Raw genomic sequence first — 19796 nt, 5'->3', positions numbered from 1 at the left:
ATGAATCATAAAATCAATAAGGTTGGAAAAGACCTCAAAGATCATCAAGTCCAACCCTGCTACCCAACACCTCATGACAACTAAACTATGGCTTCAATTGCCACATCCAAACTCTTTTTGAACAGCTCCAGGGATGACAACTCCACCACCTCCCTGGGCAGCACATTCCAATGGCTAACAAATCTCTCTGGGAAGAACTTTCTCCTCACCTCCAGCCTAAACTTCCCCTGGCACACTTTGACGCTGGGCACAAACTAGAACACAGAAGGTTTTGCTGGGACTTAAGGAGAAACTTCTTTACTTTGAGGTTGCCAGAGCACTGGACCAGGCTGCCCAGAGAGGTTGTGGAGTCTCCTTCAATGAAGACCTTCAAAACTCCACCTGGACAAGTTCTTGTACAACCTGATCTAGGTGTAGCTGTATTAGCCAGGGGGGTTAGACTCAATGGTCTCCAAAGGCCCCTTCCAACCCCTACCATTTTATCACTTTATGTGTCTATGTGTGCAAAGCTTAACACCATATAGCTCCAAACCATAAAGGAATCATTGGAGGCTACAGCAGTATAAATAATACATAAATCATTCACAACAATCAATAGCTCTGTTCCTCAAATGCTTCACTTCCAATGAATAATTTCACCAGTTCAAGTTGTCAGGGGGGGCAGCAGGCAAAAAAAGCAAGCTGCAAGTGGCTCTGAATAACCTCCCAAACTACAGCTTCCCACAGCTCTTTCACCTGTGGCAGCTTTCAGGGGGCTTTAAAGAAAAAAAACAGATGAAGAATACAGGGAATCCACAGGCAAAGTGAATCTCCCTGCACCAGAGTCAGGAATGGCCAAATCATGGGGAAAATGAATTGGCAAGGATTAAAAGATTGCCCCAACACTGAAGAGAAGGAGATGCAAACAGCAGAGAAAGGGATGGGCAACAGGAGAGTTATACAGCAGTAGATCCTTGTGCCTCTTGATGGTTGATGAGTTCCCACAGCTTCAGCAGGGGACTATGAGAGATGGAGACTGACAAGTGAGATTTTGGGGTTGGGCCTTTGAGCTTTGTTTTCCCTCAGTCTTGTATCTGATACTGTGTGAAACCCTTTAAATGATCAAGCTGGACAAACAAATCAACCCTTCAGCTGGACAAGCCATAGTCAACACGAATTGTGTTGCATCCTGTGCTGCCACGAAGGCATCTCATGGACACCCACCTCAATGGGAGCTGGAAGGTCCAGCCTGTGGGGTCTGCCTGCAGTCTCATCTGCAAAGCAAGCAGGCTTCAGCTTTTGTGGTGTTCTTATGGTTAAAGTCCTTTGACTGCTCTTAGGGGCACTGCTCCTCATCTGACCCTGCTGGTGGAGCAGACACCTTGACTCTCTGGCTATTTGCACTGTTACTGAAGTTAAGCTAGATCCCAGCTCTGACAACTCACCATCCTGCTGCACACAGGAGGAGGTTCTGTGTTTGGATTGTGGAGAACAGCAGACTGCAGTGCAGTCTTGTCTGGGAACCCCTGATCTGGAAGGATCAGGGAGCAGTGGTACAGTTAACTCTAATATGAATCAACTTGCAGAGCCCCACTTTTTGACCTTGCCAACACACAAATGCCCCCTAGACACTGAACAGTTAAGCCCTGCAGCTGCTCTGGGTGGTGGGGAGATAAGTAGATGCATTTCCCTCTACCAAGAGAGCCCAAGACACTCACAGTTTGAAGTCATTTGGTGAAGGTCACACTGCAAGCCTGTGGCAGACAGACACACAGCCCCCACCCTCTCCCCCCCACCAGCTAAAGGTGGCTTTTCTGCTGCCCTTAAACTTTGATCTGTGTCAGCAAAGCATGACATCCTCCTCCCCAGAACATCACTGATTGCTTCTAAGGCAGATCATACTTACTCAGAAGTACCTCACTTGACCAGATGCATTTTGTTGCTTTGTGGGTCTGGTTCTGTTTCCCTGGAAAAGCAGCGTTGGCCAAGGCAAAGCATTTCTGGAAGGGGGAGATAGCACAAAAATATCTTTTATGAGTTGCAAAAGTCCTTTCTGATGCTCCTGCTGCTGGACACGACCTTTTTAGAAGAATTGCTAAGGATCTGGCAACTGCAGTTTGTTTCAAAGGCTTTCATTTATCTGCCTTTGCCTCCACCTGCCAGCACGGTGACACCTGCTCAGCTCTGGGAGCCTCTGACACTTCCCATTGACTAAGTGTCACCGCTGCTGCAGTCACTCCAGAGGCACTGCTGACAGGCATCCTTTAGCCACAGATAGACTGCAGATATAGCATCAGCAGGGAACCTCTTTTGCAACCCTGAAGAAGTTTCTCTGGTGGTTTGGAGTCGCAGTGCTCGCACAAGCAGGTTTCTCATTCAGCAAGGCATCATCTACAGCACAAGCAGAATGGGATTCCAGAGAGCAGGCACTGGCAGCCTGCTCTGATATATCCATGGCTAAATTAAACCTAGCTACTGGCCTTCTCCCCAGCATGGTATAACCTCAGATATGCTAACACCAGCACCTCCACCATGCACCTTCCTATGTTTCCTCCTGGGTATCCTGGGGGAACCCAAGCAGTCATTCTGCTCTACAGGAAGGATCTGGAGGTGCTGGAAGGTGTCCAGAGAAGGGCCACAAGGATGAGCAGAGGGCTGGAGCTGCTCTGCTGTGAGGACAGACTGAGGGAGTTGGGGCTGTTCAGTCTGGAGAACAGAAGGCTCTAAGAAGACCTAATTGTGGCCTTCCAGTATCTGAAGAGGGCTACAGGAAAGCTGGGGAGTGACTTCTGAGGATGTCAGGGAGTGATAGGACTGGGGGGAATGGAACAAAACTAGAAATGGGTAGATTCAGATTGGAAGAAGTTCTTCCCCAGGAGGGTGGTGAGAGACTGGCACAGGTTGCCCAGGGAGGTGGTGGAAGCCTCATGCCTGGAGGTGTTTGCAGCCAGGCTGGATGTGGCTGTGAGCAACCTGCTGTAGTGTGAGGTGTCCCTGGCCATGGCAGGGTGGTTAGAACTGGCTGATCCTTGAGGTCCTTTCCAACCCTAACAAGTCAATGATTCCTTAGCTGCAATAGTTACATCTGAAGCTGTTGGGATGGTGTGGTGGGTTCAGGAATTACATCCCAACAGAGAAGGGATTTAATAAACATCTATAAGCATCTGAGGGCTGGGGGGCAAAAGGGAGGGGACAGCCTCTGCTCAGTTGCACCCTGGGATAGGATAAGGGGCAATGGATATCAACTCCAGCACAGGAGGTTCCAGCTCAACATGAGGAGGAAATTCTTCACTGTGAGGGTCACAGAGCACTGGAGCAGGCTGCCCAGGGAGGTTGTGGAGTCTCCTTCTCTGGAGACTTTCAGGACCCATCTGGATGCATTCCTGTGAGACCTGTGCTGGATTCTATGGCCCTGCTCTGGCAGGGGGGCTGGACTTGATGACCTTCAGAGGTCCCTTCCAACTAACATCCTGTGATCCGAGCAGACAGAGCAGACCACCAGAAAGCAAGACTTCATCCAAGTCACACCATGATGCAAAGGCCCTGCGTGGACCCAGCATGAGCTCCTGCCTTCCACTAACCTTTTGTAACCACTTCTCCCCTTTTCTTTTTTGATGCAATTGTGTCAGTGTAATAGCCTTCTGTCAGGCTGCTGCCATCCATCCATCATACATGAGCAGCCTATTCTGATGGGAGGTACATTTAATCTTCCCTGACACCCATAATTTTCACGTTACCCCTTTATTGAGGCAATTAAATCTTCTTCCAACCTGCTCTTTTGAATTTCCATTTTTAGTACTAGTTTTTTTTGCAGCAGCAGCCCTGGCTCCTCCACAGTTGCAGGCTTTAATTCATGTGTATGCTCAGCTCATGTGGCACCCTCAGCACAGGGTTTATTTCTGTCAACTACAGCTCCCTGCAGAATTTAGATGGCAGCCCCAGCCCAGGCTCACTTTGCCTGGCTGCCATGAGAGACATGGGAACACCTGCCCCCAGGAAATGGGATGCTCCCTTCTGACTTTGATAGTTTGCTTATGGCTTACAAACCCCAAATCTACCATGATTGTAGCTATCAGGAAGAGTGTGGCCAGCAGGAGCAGGGAGGTCATTCTGCCCTGTACTCAGCACTGGTTAGGCCACACCTTGAGTCCTGTGTCCAGTTCTGGGCTCCTCAATTTAAGAAAGACATTGAAACTCTTGAAGGTGTCCAGAGAAGGGCAATGAGGCTGGGGAGGGGTCTGGAGCACAGCCCTGTGAGGAGAGGCTGAGGGAGCTGGGGTTGCTTAGCCTGGAGAAGAGGAGGCTCAGGGGAGACCTTCTTGCTCTCTACAACTACCTGGAGGGAGGTTGTAGCCAGGAGGGGGTTGGTCTCTTCTCCCAGGCAACCAACACCAGAACAAGAGGTCTCAAGCTGTGCCAGGTGAGGTTTAGGCTGGAGGTGAGGAGAAAGAGTAATTTGCCACTGGGATGTGCTGCCCAGGGAGGTGGTGGAGTCACCATCCCTGGAAACATTCAAAAAGGGATTGGACATGGCACTTGGAGCCATGGTTTAGTTAGTCAGGAGGTGTTGGGTGATAGGTTGGACTTGATGATCTCTGAGGTCTTTTCCAACCTTATTGACTCTATGATTCTATTCTCATTACAGGCATGCAAAGGCCTAATCCAGTGAGCATGAAAAACACAGACAAGGGAGAAAAAAAACCTAATGAAGTACTCAACAGAGCATGCAGCTCTCCTGCCTGCTGTTTCCTGGCCTTCAGAACCATTCAGAGTTCATAGCAGAACAGGTCAGGGAATGCTTTTTCCTGCATGATTTAAATAATGAAAAAGCTATTGTCAAAGTTAATTTATCTTTCCTGAAGAGGCCAAATGCAACAGTTTGGACCTCAGCAGTGGAAGGCACCTGGCTACACCTCTTTCACTGTACTCAGAGAATTCCAGCATGGTGGGGGTTGGGAGGGACCCCCAGAGATTATCCAGCCCAACCCCTCTGCTAAAGCAGGGTCACCCACAGCTGATCTGGGCAGCCTGCTCCAGGGCTCTGGCACCCTCACAACAAAGAAGTTTTTCCTCATGTTTAGGTGGAACTTCCTTTGATCCAATTTGTGCCCATTGGCCCTTGTCCTATCTCTGGGCACCAGTGGAGAGGAATCTGGCCTCATCCTCTTGCCCCTTGCCCATTAGATGTTGATGAGAATTAGGAAGTTCCCCTCATAGCAGCCCTGAGAAGCTGAACATGAGCACAGGTCTGCCAAAAATGCTGAACTGTTCAGAGAAGCTCCACAAACCCCCTTTTACTCCCCACCTGCCCCCATAGGTTGTGCTAAACCTCAGCTTTAGAAACCCTTGGCACCGTGGCTCTGCCACCCACCCCTACCCCACCGGCTCAGCAGCAGCAGCAGCATTGCTGTCTGCAGGTCCCCAGCCCCACCATCCATCAGGCTGCTATTACCACTGTAAACACCACATTTGTCAGGGGCTAATGCTTCTCACAATCAGGGTGTGATGGATTAGTCTTCATCTGAAAGCAAGGGTCAGACTTCACGAGGATTAGATCAGAGCTATCGTCCCATGAGTGCTCCTGGTCATGGTGAAGTCCTAATCCAGCAGTTATTTTTCCATCTGTGAGACAGTGAACAAATCCCTCAGGGAATCATTCTGAAGTCACTTTCAAATCTGGGTGTGAGAAACATGACTGAAAAAACAACAACAAACCGACCCATGACTATGTCACATTTACACAATGATGCCCCTGGATCCCAAAGCTGTGGGTAAGAATCCCCACAAGTCATAGTAAGGCTGCAAGAGTGGGACCAGCCAAACTGATTTCTCCTCTCTCCTCTCCTCTCTTCTCCTCTCTCCTCTTCTCCTCTCTCCTCTCCTCTCCTCCTCTCCCCTCCCCTCTCTTCTCCTCTCCCCTCCCCTCTCTTCTCCTCTCCCCTCCCCTCTCTTCTCCTCTCCCCTCCCCTCTCTTCTCCTCTCCCCTCCCCTCCCCTCTCTTCTCCCCTCCTCTCCCCTCTCTTCTCCTCTCCTCTCCCCTCTCTTCTCCTCTCCTCTCCCCTCTCTTCTCCTCTCCTCTCCCCTCTCTTCTCCTCTCCTCTCCCCTCTCTTCTCCTCTCCTCTCCCCTCTCTTCTCCTCTCCTCTCCCCTCTCTTCTCCTCTCCTCTCCCCTCTCTTCTCCTCTCCTCTCCCCTCTCTTCTCCTCTCCTCTCCCCTCTCTTCTCCTCTCCTCTCCCCTCTCTTCTCCTCTCCTCTCCCCTCTCTTCTCCTCTCCTCTCCCCTCTCTTCTCCTCTCCTCTCCCCTCTCTTCTCCTCTCCTCTCCCCTCTCTTCTCCTCTCCTCTCCCCTCTCTTCTCCTCTCCTCTCCCCTCTCTTCTCCTCTCCTCTCCCCTCTCTTCTCCTCTCCTCTCCCCTCTCTTCTCCTCTCCTCTCCCCTCTCTTCTCCTCTCCTCTCCCCTCTCTTCTCCTCTCCTCTCCCCTCTCTTCTCCTCTCCTCTCCCCTCTCTTCTCCTCTCCTCTCCCCTCTCTTCTCCTCTCCTCTCCCCTCTCTTCTCCTCTCCTCTCCCCTCTCTTCTCCTCTCCTCTCCCCTCTCTTCTCCTCTCCTCTCCCCTCTCTTCTCCTCTCCTCTCCCCTCTCTTCTCCTCTCCTCTCCCCTCTCTTCTCCTCTCCTCTCCCCTCTCTTCTCCTCTCCTCTCCCCTCTCTTCTCCTCTCCTCTCCCCTCTCTTCTCCTCTCCTCTCCCCTCTCTTCTCCTCTCCTCTCCCCTCTCTTCTCCTCTCCTCTCCCCTCTCTTCTCCTCTCCTCTCCCCTCTCTTCTCCTCTCCTCTCCCCTCTCTTCTCCTCTCCTCTCCCCTCTCTTCTCCTCTCCTCTCCCCTCTCTTCTCCTCTCCTCTCCCCTCTCTTCTCCTCTCCTCTCCCCTCTGATCCTGAAACAACACACAGGGACCTAGGAACAAAGGGGGGAACTTGCAGACCTTGTTTTTGCCACATGATAGGGCAGAGCTCCCCAGGCAGCACCCAGTGACACAGCTGCCTGCAGGAGGAAAGTCCTCCTCATCTACATGCAGTGTCCTGTGCTGAGAGAGAACAAAGAATCAGAGAATCATAGGGCTTGGAAGGGAACTCTGGACATCAAGTGCAACCTCCCCCCCTGCCAGAGCAGCACCACACAGGAACACATCCAGGTGGGTTTGGAATTCCTCCAGAGAGGGAGAGTCCACAGCCTCTCTGGGCAGCCTGCTCCAGGGCTCTGACACCTTCACAGGAAAGAAGTTTTTCCTCATGCTGCAGTGGAACCTCCTGGGTTCCAGCTTGTATCCATTGTCCTCTCACAGTACACCATTAAAAAGAGATTGACTCCTTTTTGCCATCTACCCTTCAAGTATTTGTAACCATGAATAGTTGTTTAAAGTTTCTCTCCCTCTGTTCCTGCCTCCAGCACCAGGTGAAGCAGGCAGTGGGGTGTAGTGTGTGCTCCCCTCTCCAAGGCTGGCCTCAGCACCGCGGGTTCCAGGGCAGAGTTCATGGGCAAGGCTGATTTACTATGCAATTGATCTCCTACAGAGAGGCAAACATAACTAACAGATGAGGTTTGGTGGGGTTATCATCATTCTGGGGTGAATAAAGCCTTGGAGAGCCTCCCCTCAATCCCAAGAGCCTCTCCCAGGCCAGTCACTAGCCCAGGCAAGCTCTTGTCTTCGACTCTTATCTTTGAAATGCAAAATCTTGCTTACAAAATGGACTTAGCTGAAAGCAAATTTGTGCCACCCACAGCACATTTCCTATGTTCTCTGCTTTGATTTTATTTACAGGGCTCTCCTGGCATCTCCACTTAGGTCTATAGCTCTCTCTGTTTTCTGGGATGGCAGCTTAGCAGATTTGTCATCCAAATTGATGTGACCACTGACTCCTCAGCTTCCCTCTAGATTTTGTTTACCCTCAACCCTCCCTGATAGCTCTGGGTGCCTTGCCAAGTTGCTGAACAAGCTACCAGTCATGGGTACTTCACTAAGAGCACACAGCTTCGCAAACTAAATGAAAAACAAAGTTACAAGAAAGTAAATCAGGACAGACAGAGCAGAATTAATTCTTTCATAACTCAATTGTCTCAGTCCTTCACATCCATTACCTTCATGTCATGCATCTCTGTTACAAAGAAGTGGTGCTGGGGGCCATTCCATTATGCAGTTTTGGATGCACAAGTGCATCCCCAGCAAGGAGCTCCTGAGGAGCCAGAAGAACCTCAGGGACCAGCCTGGGGCTCTCAGCTAGGCAAGGAGAGACCAGGAGGACTTTGCAGATCATATTGAGGACTAAATTGCTCTGATCCTCCTTGAGCTGCTGGCTGCTGGGCTTAGGGAACAGTGTACAAGGGGACAAAAGGACAGCATCTGCTGGGTGGCTTGCAACCAGCCCCACAGTGGTCCCAGCCTGTGCCGGCAGCTTGAATCCCACCTGGCCTGGCTGAGGAAGTGGAGGGAATGTGGAAGCCAACAGGCAGCACAAATTGTTTTGGCCTCCCCACCAGGGATAGTGTGCCAGGCTTTCTGCCATGGAGGGGGGATCAGGGATCCCCAGGGGTGCTTGGACAAAGCTGCTTTGACAGACCATGGGCAGTGCTGTGGCTTCCATCCCTGCCCAGAGGCAGAGCCAGCCTCATGCTTGGCCAAGCAAGGGCAATGCCAGCAGCAGCCAAAATGGCCTGGACTTGCTGCCTGCAGCACCTGTGCCAGAGCCCACAAAAGCCTGACTGGCTCCTGCTGCTCACTGGCATGTTCAGGATGGGGTTTATGGGGGGAGCATCCATTCTGGGGTGGAGAGCAGCTTTGCTGCCTGCCACAACCCTCCTTTTGCTTGGCAGCAGCAGCAGGAGATGCAATTCTCATTCTGCAGAGCTGTCCCCACCCAGCTCTGCCCTGGGAGACCTCTCATCCTTGCAGGGATTCAGCTTCATCTGCACTGCTGAGAAGTGCACAGGATAGGAACTGACCTGGCATGGTTGCTGCTCCTCTCAACACGCCCAAAGATGTGAAGGCTTTGGAGAGCCTCTTGCTGTTAGTGCATAACCTGCAGAGTCCCACATGGTTCACCTGCTGCCACTCCTGTCACATGTTGGGTGCTATATTGATGCATCACATCATCCCACACCTGGGAAACAGCCAGACTGGACCTTTTCACCCTTATCCACAATTAGTGACAGCAGGCTTTAGGTATTTTGGGTGAAACTGGGCTGGTGGTGTTTAGGAGGCTGTCGTCACTTAGGCATTGGTATTGTCATCCCCTACATCATCTTGCCATAGGTTAGCTTTCAATTAACATGAATTTTGTCTTTTCTCTCCTAATTGGGGAAGGTGAAGAGGTAAGCAATCAGCAGGATAGGTCTATGCAAGGTAGCTTCAACCACAACCTCCCTGAGCAAGCTACAAGCCACTAAACCACTGCTGGCACTTCCTGCTGTGTGCTGTGACCACGAGGAACATGATGAGCTACATTAATTCCTAGTGCCCCTCTACATTTTTGAATGAGAGCTGCTACTTGAAGCCAGGATTCACTCCCTCCCACCAGTCAGGACAGCTGGCAATGTGCTGCTGTGGTCACCTTCCCAGGCTGCAGAGCCACACAGCTTCTGAACTTTGGGTGGGATTTTGGCACTAGACAATCGAAGTGGTGAAAGTAAACACTGGAAGAGAGTGAGGTTAAAATCCTTTCTCACCTTCTCTTCTATTCCCCATTTATTTGTTTATTGGTTTGCTTTGTTGCACTTTCTGCTCATGGGGGGTGGAGATCCCTCCAGTCCTCGACTGCCATATGTGGGATGGTTCTCCTGTTAAATGACAGAGTCGTAGAATGCATTGAGTTGGAAGGGATCTCTAAAGCTCACCTACCCCAAGCCCCCTGCAATCAGCAGAGAGATCTGCAACTAGCTCAGGTTGCTTATAGAATCAATAAGGTCGGAAAAGACCTCCAAGATCATCGAGTCCAACCTGTCACCCAACACCTCATGGCTACTAAACCATGGCACCAAGCTCAAAGCACCATCAAGCCTGATCTTGAATGTCTCCAGGGCTGGGGCCTCCACCACCTTCCACCCATTCCAGTGTTCCACCACCTTCACAGTAAAGACCTTCCTCCTAACACCCAATCTAAATCTGCCCTGCTCTAGTTTCAAACCACTGTCCCTTGTCCTGGTGCTACATGCCTTTGTAAATGGTCCCTTTCCAGCTTTGTGAATAGTCCCTTTCCCCTTTGCCATGGATTCCTTTTTGTGTGAAGCTCTCCACAGCATCAGAAACTAACACACACAGACTTCTGGGTCTGTTCATGGAGGAAAAACCCTGGTGAGAAGGCAAGTAAGAGCTGGTGGTGTTGTGGAGTCTGAGCTCCCTCCTGAAAGCACACTGGTCACGATGGAGGGAGGGATGGATGTGTAGGAACCAGCCTGGAGAACTGCTGTGGCAAGTCAGAGACAGGATGCCATCCATTAGAGGGGACACAGTAGATGTGGAGCAATTTGTTTCTTCCAAGTGAAGCTGTGATTTTGCTCCTGCCCTTAAGCACTATTTCAAGGTGAAAGAGTGAGACAAAGCAGGAATTTGTGAGAAGAATCAAAACCAGTCCCAAGCTCTCTTGGTTTCAGGGTTTATGGTACAAATGGTTGAAAAGAGCAGTGCACTGTGCATCTGCTCATGACATGGTCATGTAGAACCTGCTTCTCTATCCTGAAGGCAATGCAGACTGTACCTCTGCTGAGTATTTTTGGTCACCCTAGTTTCCTTTGCAGGACTAGTCCACAGTTCCCTGACCATCCAGGCAAGCCCCACGTCCACAGCAGCATCCCTACCAAGCCTGTCCTTGATGCAAGCCTTGATAAAGGGCAGAATTTAAGCCTTTATTAGAATAAACCAGCTGCAGTCAGAACCAAATAAAAGGATGGGTTTCTCCCCACCTCTTTTTGCCTCTTGAAATTACCTTCCAGCTCAGTCCCAGGCTGAGTAATTCAAAGCTGATGGGAAATGGAAGTCGTGGTCCATGGAGAGTTAATGGCTACCTAAGAGCAGCAAAGAACAAGGCAGGGGAAAATTTATCCTCCCCTCACCCCTAAATCCACCTGAGTTGAGAAGTGCAATCAATCATCAGGTGTGGTGGCAGTTTCTTTTCTGCCACAAGCTTATCATCCTATTTTATCTGTCTCATCATCTTGTGGGCCTACAGAATGGCGATAAGTAGACAGCTCCAGAAAGCCTCAAGATGACATTAAAGAGAAAAATGTCTCCATCTCCCTGCTTGTCTATGCACACTGATGCCACTCCAGAGCCCCCCTGCACCACCAGCCTGACATAAAATAAAACCCCAGACAACTCCCAGAAGCCTGAGGCTCAGCAGTGGAGCAATGACACCAGGCACTGTCTCGAGGGAGCTGACCCAGCGACCTGCCCAGAGCTGTTTCCTCCAGTGGCTCCCCCAGGGGAGACCACCCCCAGCTCTTCCTGCTCACAGATGACTGTACCCACCCTCTGCTTTTCATAGTTTCATAGTTTCATAGTTTCATTCAGGGTTGGAAGGGACCACAAGGATCATCTAGTTCCAACCCCCCTGCCATGAGCAGGGACACCCCACACTAGATCAGGCTGGACAGAGCCTCATCCAGCCTGCTCTTAAACACCCCCAGGGACGGGGCCTCGACCACCTCCCTGGACAACCCATTCCAGGGTTTCACCACTCTCATGGTGAAGAACCTCCTCCTCACATCCAGCCTGAATCTCCCCACCTCCAGCTTCATTCCATTCCCCCTAGTCCTATCACTACCTGATATCCTGAGAAGTCCTTCCCCAGCCTTCCTGTAGGCCCCCTTCAGATACTGGAAGGCGACAATTAGGTCACCTCGGAGCCTTCTCTTCTGCAGACTGAACAGCCCCAACTCCTTCAGTCTGTCCTCATAGGAGAGGTGCTCCAGCCCTCTGATCATCCTCGTGGCCCTTCTCTGGACACGTTCCAGCACCTCCACATCCCTCTTGTAATAGGGGCTCCAGAACTGGACACAGTACTCCAGGTGGGGTCTCACCAGGGCTGAGTAGAGGGGGAGGATCACCTCCCTTGACCTGCTAGCCACACTTCTCCTGATGCAGCCCAGGATCTGATTGGCTTTGCGGGCTGCAAGTGCACACTGAGAGCTCATGTTGAGCTTTTTGTCCACCAGCACCCCCAAGTCTCTCTCCTCAGGGCTATCCTCCAGCCAGTCACTGCCCAGCCTGTATTTGTGCCTGGGATTGCCTCGACCCAGATGCAGGACCCTGCACTTGCTCTTATTGAACTTCATGAGGTTGGCCTGTGCCCACCTCTCCAGCCTGTCAAGGTCCCTCTGGATGGCCTCCCTTCCCTCCAGCGTGTCTGCTGCACCACACAGCTTGGTGTCATCAGCAAACTTGCTGAGGGTGCACTCAATGCCACTGTCCATGTCCCCCACAAAGATGTTGAATAAGATAGGTCCCAGGACTGATCCCTGAGGGACTCCACTTGTCACTGGCCTCCACTGGGACATGGAGCCATTGACAGCCACTCTTTGGCTGCGGCCATCAAGCCAGTTCCTTATCCATCTAGTGGTCCACCAATCAAACCCATGTGTCACCAGTTTGGACACCAGGATGTGGTGTGGGACAGTGTCAAAGGCTTTGCTCAGGTCCAGGTAAACGACATCAGTTGCTCGCCCCTCATCTATTAATTTTGTCACCTGCTCATAGAAGGCCACCAGGTTGGTCAGGCAGGATTTGCCCTTGGCAAAGCCATGCTGACTGTTCCCAATCACCTCTTCACTATTCTTTTGAGCGAGTAGTGACTCCAGGAGGATCTGTTCCATGATCTTTCCAGGCACAGAGGTGAGACTGACTGGCCTGTAGTTCCCTGGTTCCTCCTTCTTGCCCTTTTTGAAGATGGGGGCAATGTTTCCCCTTTTCCAGTCTGTGGGGACTTCACCAGACTGCCAGGACTTTTGAAATATAATAGAGAGGGGTTTAGCAACCTCATCTGCCAGTTCTCTCAGTACCCGTGGGTGTAACCCGTCGGGTCCCATGGACTTGAACACTTTCAGGTTCTTCAGATGATCACGAACCTGATCTGCACTTACAATGGGCAGTTCTTCCTCCCCGTCCCTGGCTTTGACTTCCATAACATCAGGAGTGTGGCTAGAGGCCCTTGCAGTGAAGACTGAGGTAAAGAAGTTATTAAGTACCTCAGCCTTTTCCTCATCACAGGTGACCATGTCACCATTTTCCTTTCTGAGGGGGCCCACACCTTCCCTAGTCTTCTTCTTCCCATTAATATACCTGTAAAAGTTCTTAGTATTCCCTTTAATCTCCCTGGCTAGATTCAGCTCAAACTCTGCTTTGGCTTTCCTAACCAGGACTCTTGCTGCTCGGGCAGCTTCCTTGTATTCCCCCTGTTCTACCTGTCCTTCCCTCCACTTCCTGTAGAGTTTCCTTTTAAGTAATAGTGTGTCCAGTAGCTCCTTGCCCATCCAGGCAGGCCTCCTAGCATTCTTACCTGCTTTTCTCTTTGTTGGTACACAGAGCTCCTGGACACAGAGGAGGTGGTCCTTGAATACTGACCAGCTGTCCTGGGTCCCTCTTCCCTCCAGGGCTTTGTCCCAGGACACTTTGGCTAGCAGATCCCTGAAGCGATCAAAATCTGCACGCCTAAAGTCTAGGGTCATGAGCTTGGAATACTTCCTCCTGATTGCCCTGAGGATGTTAAATTCAACTGCTTCATGGTCACTGCAGCCAAGGCCGTCTATGAGCCTCACATTGCTTACCAGCCCTTCCCTGTTGGTGAGAACAAGGTCCAGCATAGCACCATTTCTTGTTGGTTCCTCCACCATTTGGAGGAGGAAGTTGTCTTCTATGCAGTCCAGGAACATCCTGGATTGCTGGTGCCTTGCTGTGTTGTCCCTCCAGCAGATGTCCGGGTGGTTGAAATCACCCATGAGGACCAGGGCTTGTGACCTGGAAGCTGCTTCTATTTGCCTATGGAGGGCCTCATCTGCTTGGATCTGCTGGTCAGGTGGCCTGTAGGAGACCCCCACAGTAATATCTTCTTCCCCTGTCCTGCCTTTAATTTTGACCCATACACTCTCAACTAGCTCATCATCCCTCCCCAGTTGGAGCTCCAATGATTCCAACTGGCTATTGACATAGAGGGCAACACCTCCTCCTCTCCTTCCCTGCCTATCCTTCCTAAAGAGTTTATATCCATCTATGCCTACATCCCAGTCATGGGATTCATCCCACCAAGTTTCAGTAACAGCCACTATGTCGTGGCATCCCAGCAGCACAGTGGCCCTTAACTCATCCTGTTTATTGCCCAAGCTGCGCGCATTCGCATAGAAGCACTTCAGCTGGGCTGGCCCTGTCCTCCTCTTGTGCCAAATCCCCTCGGTTTCCACAGAATGTCCTGGTGGATCATTCGTGGCTTGCCTCAGGGTAGCAAGTTGAGAGCCCTTACCAGCTCTCCTTCTCTCTACTGCTGGTGAGCTGCCCCTCTGTTTGTCACCAGCCAGCAGGAGACTATTAACCCCATCCCCCTTCAAATCTAGTTTAAAGCCCTATCAATGAGCCCTGACAATTCCTGCCCCAGGATTCTTATCCCACTCTGGGACAAGTGTGTCCCATGAGTTGTTTTCAGCTCAGGTGCCTTGAAAACCAGTCCGTGATTGTGGAACCCAAAGCCCTGTCGATGGCACCAGCCCCTGAGCCATGAATTGATCTGTCGGCCCTTCCTCAGTGTGTCCTCATCCATTGCTGACGTTAGAGGGATGGCAGAGAACACGACTTGAGCCCCTGATCCCTTTAGCATTTGCCCTAAGGTTCTGAAGTCTTTCTTAATAGATTGTGAGCCTCTCATTGTTACATCGTCACTGCCCACCTGAAAGACCAGCAGTGGGTAGTAGTCCGAAGGACTCACGAGGTTGGGAATTCTATCTACAACATCTTTTACTTGGGCACCAGGGAGGCAGCTGACCGCTCTATGAAATGGGTCTGGTCTGCATATTGGGCCCTCTGTTCCCCTCAGTAGGGAGTCTCCTATGACGATGACCCTGCGAGGTTTCTTTTCTGGGTAAGTTTTGATGGCTGGCCTGAGGCAACCTGTCATTGGTGCAGCTTCTGACCTTCTTGGGTCCTCGACCTTACCAATGACCTGTTCCTCCTGCAGAGCCTCATACCTGTTCTGTAACTGCACTGGAGGCAGCGTGCTGCTCACAGGAGCAGACTTCCTTTGTTTGCATTTCTTCCGTCGGGCAGAGACCTGTTCCCATTGGCCCTGCTCATGGGGGTTACTACAGGGAGGAACATGCTGCTGGGGAAGAAGAGCTGGACAGAAGGATGTCACATCCCCTTTAGCCTCTTGCTTTCTTGCTCTGGCCTCAGTTTTTGTCACATCTGCTCTAAGGCTTGCCTTTTTCAGAGATGCAGGGAGAGTCACAGAGGTGGAGAGCAAGTGTCACAAGCCCTATGAGGAGAGGCTGAGGGAGCTGGGATTGCTTAGCCGGGAGAAGAGGAGGCTCAGGGGTGACATCATTGCCCTCTACAACTACCTGAAAGGTGATTGTAGGCAGGAGGGGGTTGGTCTCTTCTCCCAGGCAACCAGCACCAGAACAAGGGGACGTAGTCTCAAGCTGTGCCAGGGGAAGTTTAGGCTGGGAGTGAGGAGAAAGTTCTTCCCAGAGAGAGTTGTTAGCCATTGGAATGTGCTGCCCAGGGAGGTGGTGGAGTCACTGTCCCTGGAGGTGTTCAAGAGGAGATTGGACGTGGCACTTGGTGCCATGGTCTAGTCATGGGGTCTGTGTTGATAGGTTGGACTCGATGATCCTCGAGGTCCTTTCCAACCTAAGTGATACTGTGATACTGTGTCCATGGGCCCCACACACTGGCCCTAGCACCACCCCAATTTCCATCTGTTTTTAACTCAGGGATCTTTTTGAGACTGATGTGCCTTGTGAATTTAGCAACCAGCAGCCTCTGTTCTCTGCTGTACAGAGACAAAAACTCTCTCTGTCCAAGCCAACTTGCTACAGCCACACTAAATCTCTCACACTGGTCCCAGTTCCAGCCCTTTCATCCCTGTTTGTCACTGCCACCAGCAAAGTCAGAAGCAAGGTGCTTCTCCTGGGGATTATAATGTATTTGGAGCTGTGACCTTATATTAGTTAATCAGACCTGCAAGCCTGTAACTCTTCCTGAGTTATTTCTGTTGTCTCCATTGCTGCCACGCTCATCTGTCCCTCAGGATCTAGCAAATACCTCTGCAAAAGCCTCCCCAGCTGCAAATGTGCCACGATGGCACAATGCAGGGAGGGGGAAGAAGGGCACAGAGGGACTGATTTGACTGAGGCTGCACAGGAAATATAACATGCAGCATAAAACTGAAGACTACAAAGTCTCACTTTAACAGGGAGGCAGCAAGCCTTGGGAAAAGGCAACGTGGGGTACCTGAAACCCACAGTATAGAATAGAATAAAGCGGGTTGGAAGAGACCTTCGAGATCATCACGTCCAACCTATCATCCAACACCACCTAATCAACTAAACCATGGCACCAAGCACCCTATTAAGTCTCCTCCTAAACACCTCCAGTGATGGTGACTCCACCACCTCCCCAGGCAGCACATTCCAATGGGCAATCACTCTCTCTGTGTAGAATTTCTTCCTAACATCCAGCCTAAACCTCCCCTGGAACAGTTTGAGACTGTGTCCTCTTGTTCTGGTGCTGGTTGCCTGGGAGAAGAGACCAACCTCTGTCTACAACCTCCCTTCAGGTAATTGCAGAGAGCAAGAAGGTCTCCCCTGAGCCTCCTTTTCTCCAGGCTAAGCAACCCCAGCTCCCTCAGCCTCTCCTCACAGGGCTGTGCTCCAAACCCCTCCCCAGCTTTGTTGCCCTTCTCTGGACACCTTCCAGCAACTCAACATCTTTCCTAAACTGAGGGGCCCAGAACTGGACACAGGACTCGAGGTGTGGCCTAACCAGTGCAGTGTACAGGGGCAGAATGACCTCCCTGCTCCTGCTGGCCACACTGTTCCTGATCGAGGCCAGGATGCCATTGGCCTTCTTGGCCTCCTGGTCACGCTGCAGGCTCATGTTCAGCCTACTATCAACCAGTACCCTCAGGTCCCTCTCTGCCTGGCTGCTCTCCAGCCACTCTGACCCCAGCCTGTAGCACCACATGGGGTTGTTGTGCAGAACCTGGCACTTGGATGTGTTCAATCTCCTGCCGTTGGATTCAGTGTCCTCATGCTAACTGCACTACCACTTGTAATAGGCAGAATAGCACATTTCTGTCTGAGAGCCCCTAGCCTGACAGCACAGAGGCAACCTAGACCAGAAAAGCAGGACAGGAGGCATTTGACAAGCAAGAAACTGAGAATGTGGAAGGCCTTATGAAGGTCAAGATGAAGGTCCCGTGAGCAGACGTAGGAAGAGGAGGAGGAAAAGCAAAAGCTTACAAAGCATTTCCTACTGCTGTTTTCTGCCACTTGTGAGAGTTTTCAGTCTCCAGGAGCCTGTTGGAAAGAAGTTCTCAGCTCTGCCTCTGCTGCTGCAAATAGCTTTCTAAAAATACCAGAACCCAGCAATTATCACTGGAATTATTGGATATTTATTGTCTTTCAAGTGCTTCTGTAGACACAAGGCAAATGGAAACGTCAGCCAAGCCCTAAACCACTTCTTTGTGCACTCAGGATGAGTAGAGCAAAGGGAAATCTCTGTCCCTGGCTGTACCACTTCCACTGACCAAGCTCAGGAGGAGCAAAGCAATCTCCACAGATTTGCTTGCTCCAGATTTTTCTCTCCCCTGCTGAATCCAGCCTTACAGAACTTTAAAACTCTGAACAGTTTTGGTCCTACACACACAGAGCATCATCACAACACCACCACATGAACTTTCCATGCAGGGTTTTGTACCTCAGTGCTGGCCACAGAGCCAAAGTTACAGTAGGGCCAAGCCTTGCAGCAGGGGAGCTCTGCTCTTAAATCTTACCCAGAGGTTGTGCCTCTTTCCACATCACAGCGATGCTGAATGCCCCTCCAAGCACCAGTCTTGTCCTAATCAGGGCTTCTCAGCCCCTCCAAGCACCCAGTCTTGTCCTAATCAGGGCTTCTCAGCCCCTCCAAAGCACCCAGTCTTGTCCTAATCAGGGCTTCTCAGCCCCTCCAAGCACCCAGTCTTGTCCTAATCAGGGCTTCTCAGCCCCTCCAAGCACCCAGTCTTGTCCTAATCAGGGCTTCTCAGCCCCTCCAAAGCACCCAGTCTTGTCCTAATCAGGGCTTCTCAGCCCTTCCAAGCACCCAGTCTTGCCCTAATCAGGGCTTCTCAGCCCCTCCAAGCACCCAGTCTTGTCCTAATCAGGGCTTCTCAGCCCCTCCAAGCACCCAGTCTTGTCCTAATCAGGGCTTCTCAGCACAAGTGTCCCATCAAGGCAGGAAAGAAATCCCATATGTTCCAGCATGAAAATCCAGTCCCCATAGCCAGGTAATGGTGAGGTTTTACAGTCAGTGATGCCAGGGCACAAGCTGGTAGGAGCAGGAAGGTGCCTTAGAGCCCAGCTCTAAGGAGTCACCCAAGGGCAGACAGAGACAGAGGACAGGAATGCCCCATGGACTCACCTGGGCTGGTTGTTTTCCCCATGGTCTGCAGCAACATCCCCTCCAATATTATTTGAAGCTGAAAAAGACAGAGATTAAGTGGGGTGGGAGGCAACATCCTGAGCTGGACTTGAACCCTTCCTAGAGATAAGGGTCAAAGGACATGGGTTTAAAACTCCTGGGTGGGACCCAGAGGGAGGTTCAGTTTTGTGAGGGGTGACTCACTTTCATCTCTACCAGAGCCAGAAACACCAAAACAAGACAAAAACTCCAGTTTAATCTGCCTTCTATCTTGTGTTTTGCTGACAGCTCCAGAGGGGACCTTAGGAGCAGAGCAGCAGAGATATTGCTGGTGCAGCTGTGAGCATAATGGCTTTTTCAGTTTATTTGGAAAACAAAACAGAGCTCTTCTCTCTTGACCTGAAACTTTCTCCCCCACCCCACTCTAATGAGAGATAAGGAGCAAATACTCACCCCTCAGTCAGCTGCAACAGCCTGCTTTGACCCCAAATGCAAACTTCCAGCTTGTTTCCTGTGGTACCCAACCATTTCTTAGTTCATGCCACATTCAAACCAAGAAATATTAGAATGGAATAAACCAGGTTGGAAGAGACCTTCAAGATCATCAAGTCCAAACCATCATCCAACACCACCTAATCAACTAAACCATGCAACCAAGAACCCTATCAAGTCTCCTCCTAAACACCTCCAATGATGGTGACTGCACCACCTCCCCAGGCAGCACATTCCAATGGGCAATCACTCTATGAAGAATTTCTCCCTAACATCCAGCCTAAACCTCCCCTGGTGCAGCTTAAGACTGCTCTTGTCCTGGTGCTGGTTGCCTGGGAGAAGAGATCAACGTTCACCTATCTACAACCTCCCTTCAGGTAGTTGCAGAGAGCAAGAAGGTCTCCTCTGAGCCTCCTCTTCTCCAGGCTAAGCAACCCCAGCTCCCTCAGCCTCTCCTCACAGGACTGTGTTCCAAACCCCTCACCAACTTCGTTGCCCTTCTCTGGACTCGTTCCAGCAAGTCAACATCCTTCCTAAACTGAGGAGCCCAGAACTGGACACAGGACTCAAGGTGTGGCCTAACCAGTGCAGTGTACAGGGGCAGAATGACCTCCCTGCTCCTGCTGGCCACACTGGTCCTGATACAGCTCAGGATGCTGTTAGCCCTCTTGGCCGCCT

General features: G+C 51.0%; 1 long non-coding RNA gene across 2 annotated transcripts in view; it reads right to left on the bottom strand.

Annotated features, from left to right (window-relative positions):
- LOC137446977 (uncharacterized) overlaps window positions 1–18676 on the bottom strand; it is a 53781-nt gene extending 35105 nt beyond the window's left edge. For both annotated transcript variants that reach the window (XR_010988768.1, XR_010988769.1), the window contains exons 1-2: window positions 18627–18676; window positions 1886–1979 (exon numbers count right to left, since the gene is read on the bottom strand). This is a non-coding gene — a long non-coding RNA (uncharacterized lncRNA). The remainder of the gene's footprint in view (window positions 1–1885; window positions 1980–18626) is intronic.
- Between the last annotated feature and the right edge of the window lie 1120 nt (window positions 18677–19796).

This window comes from Melanerpes formicivorus, unplaced genomic scaffold (assembly GCF_026170545.1).
Source record: "Melanerpes formicivorus ecotype bairdi unplaced genomic scaffold, bMelFor1.0.p_v2 SCAF_19, whole genome shotgun sequence".
Lineage (NCBI taxonomy): Eukaryota > Metazoa > Chordata > Aves > Piciformes > Picidae > Melanerpes > Melanerpes formicivorus.
Note: the sequence above shows the minus strand (reverse complement) of the source record. Positions and strands in the feature narration are given on the sequence as shown.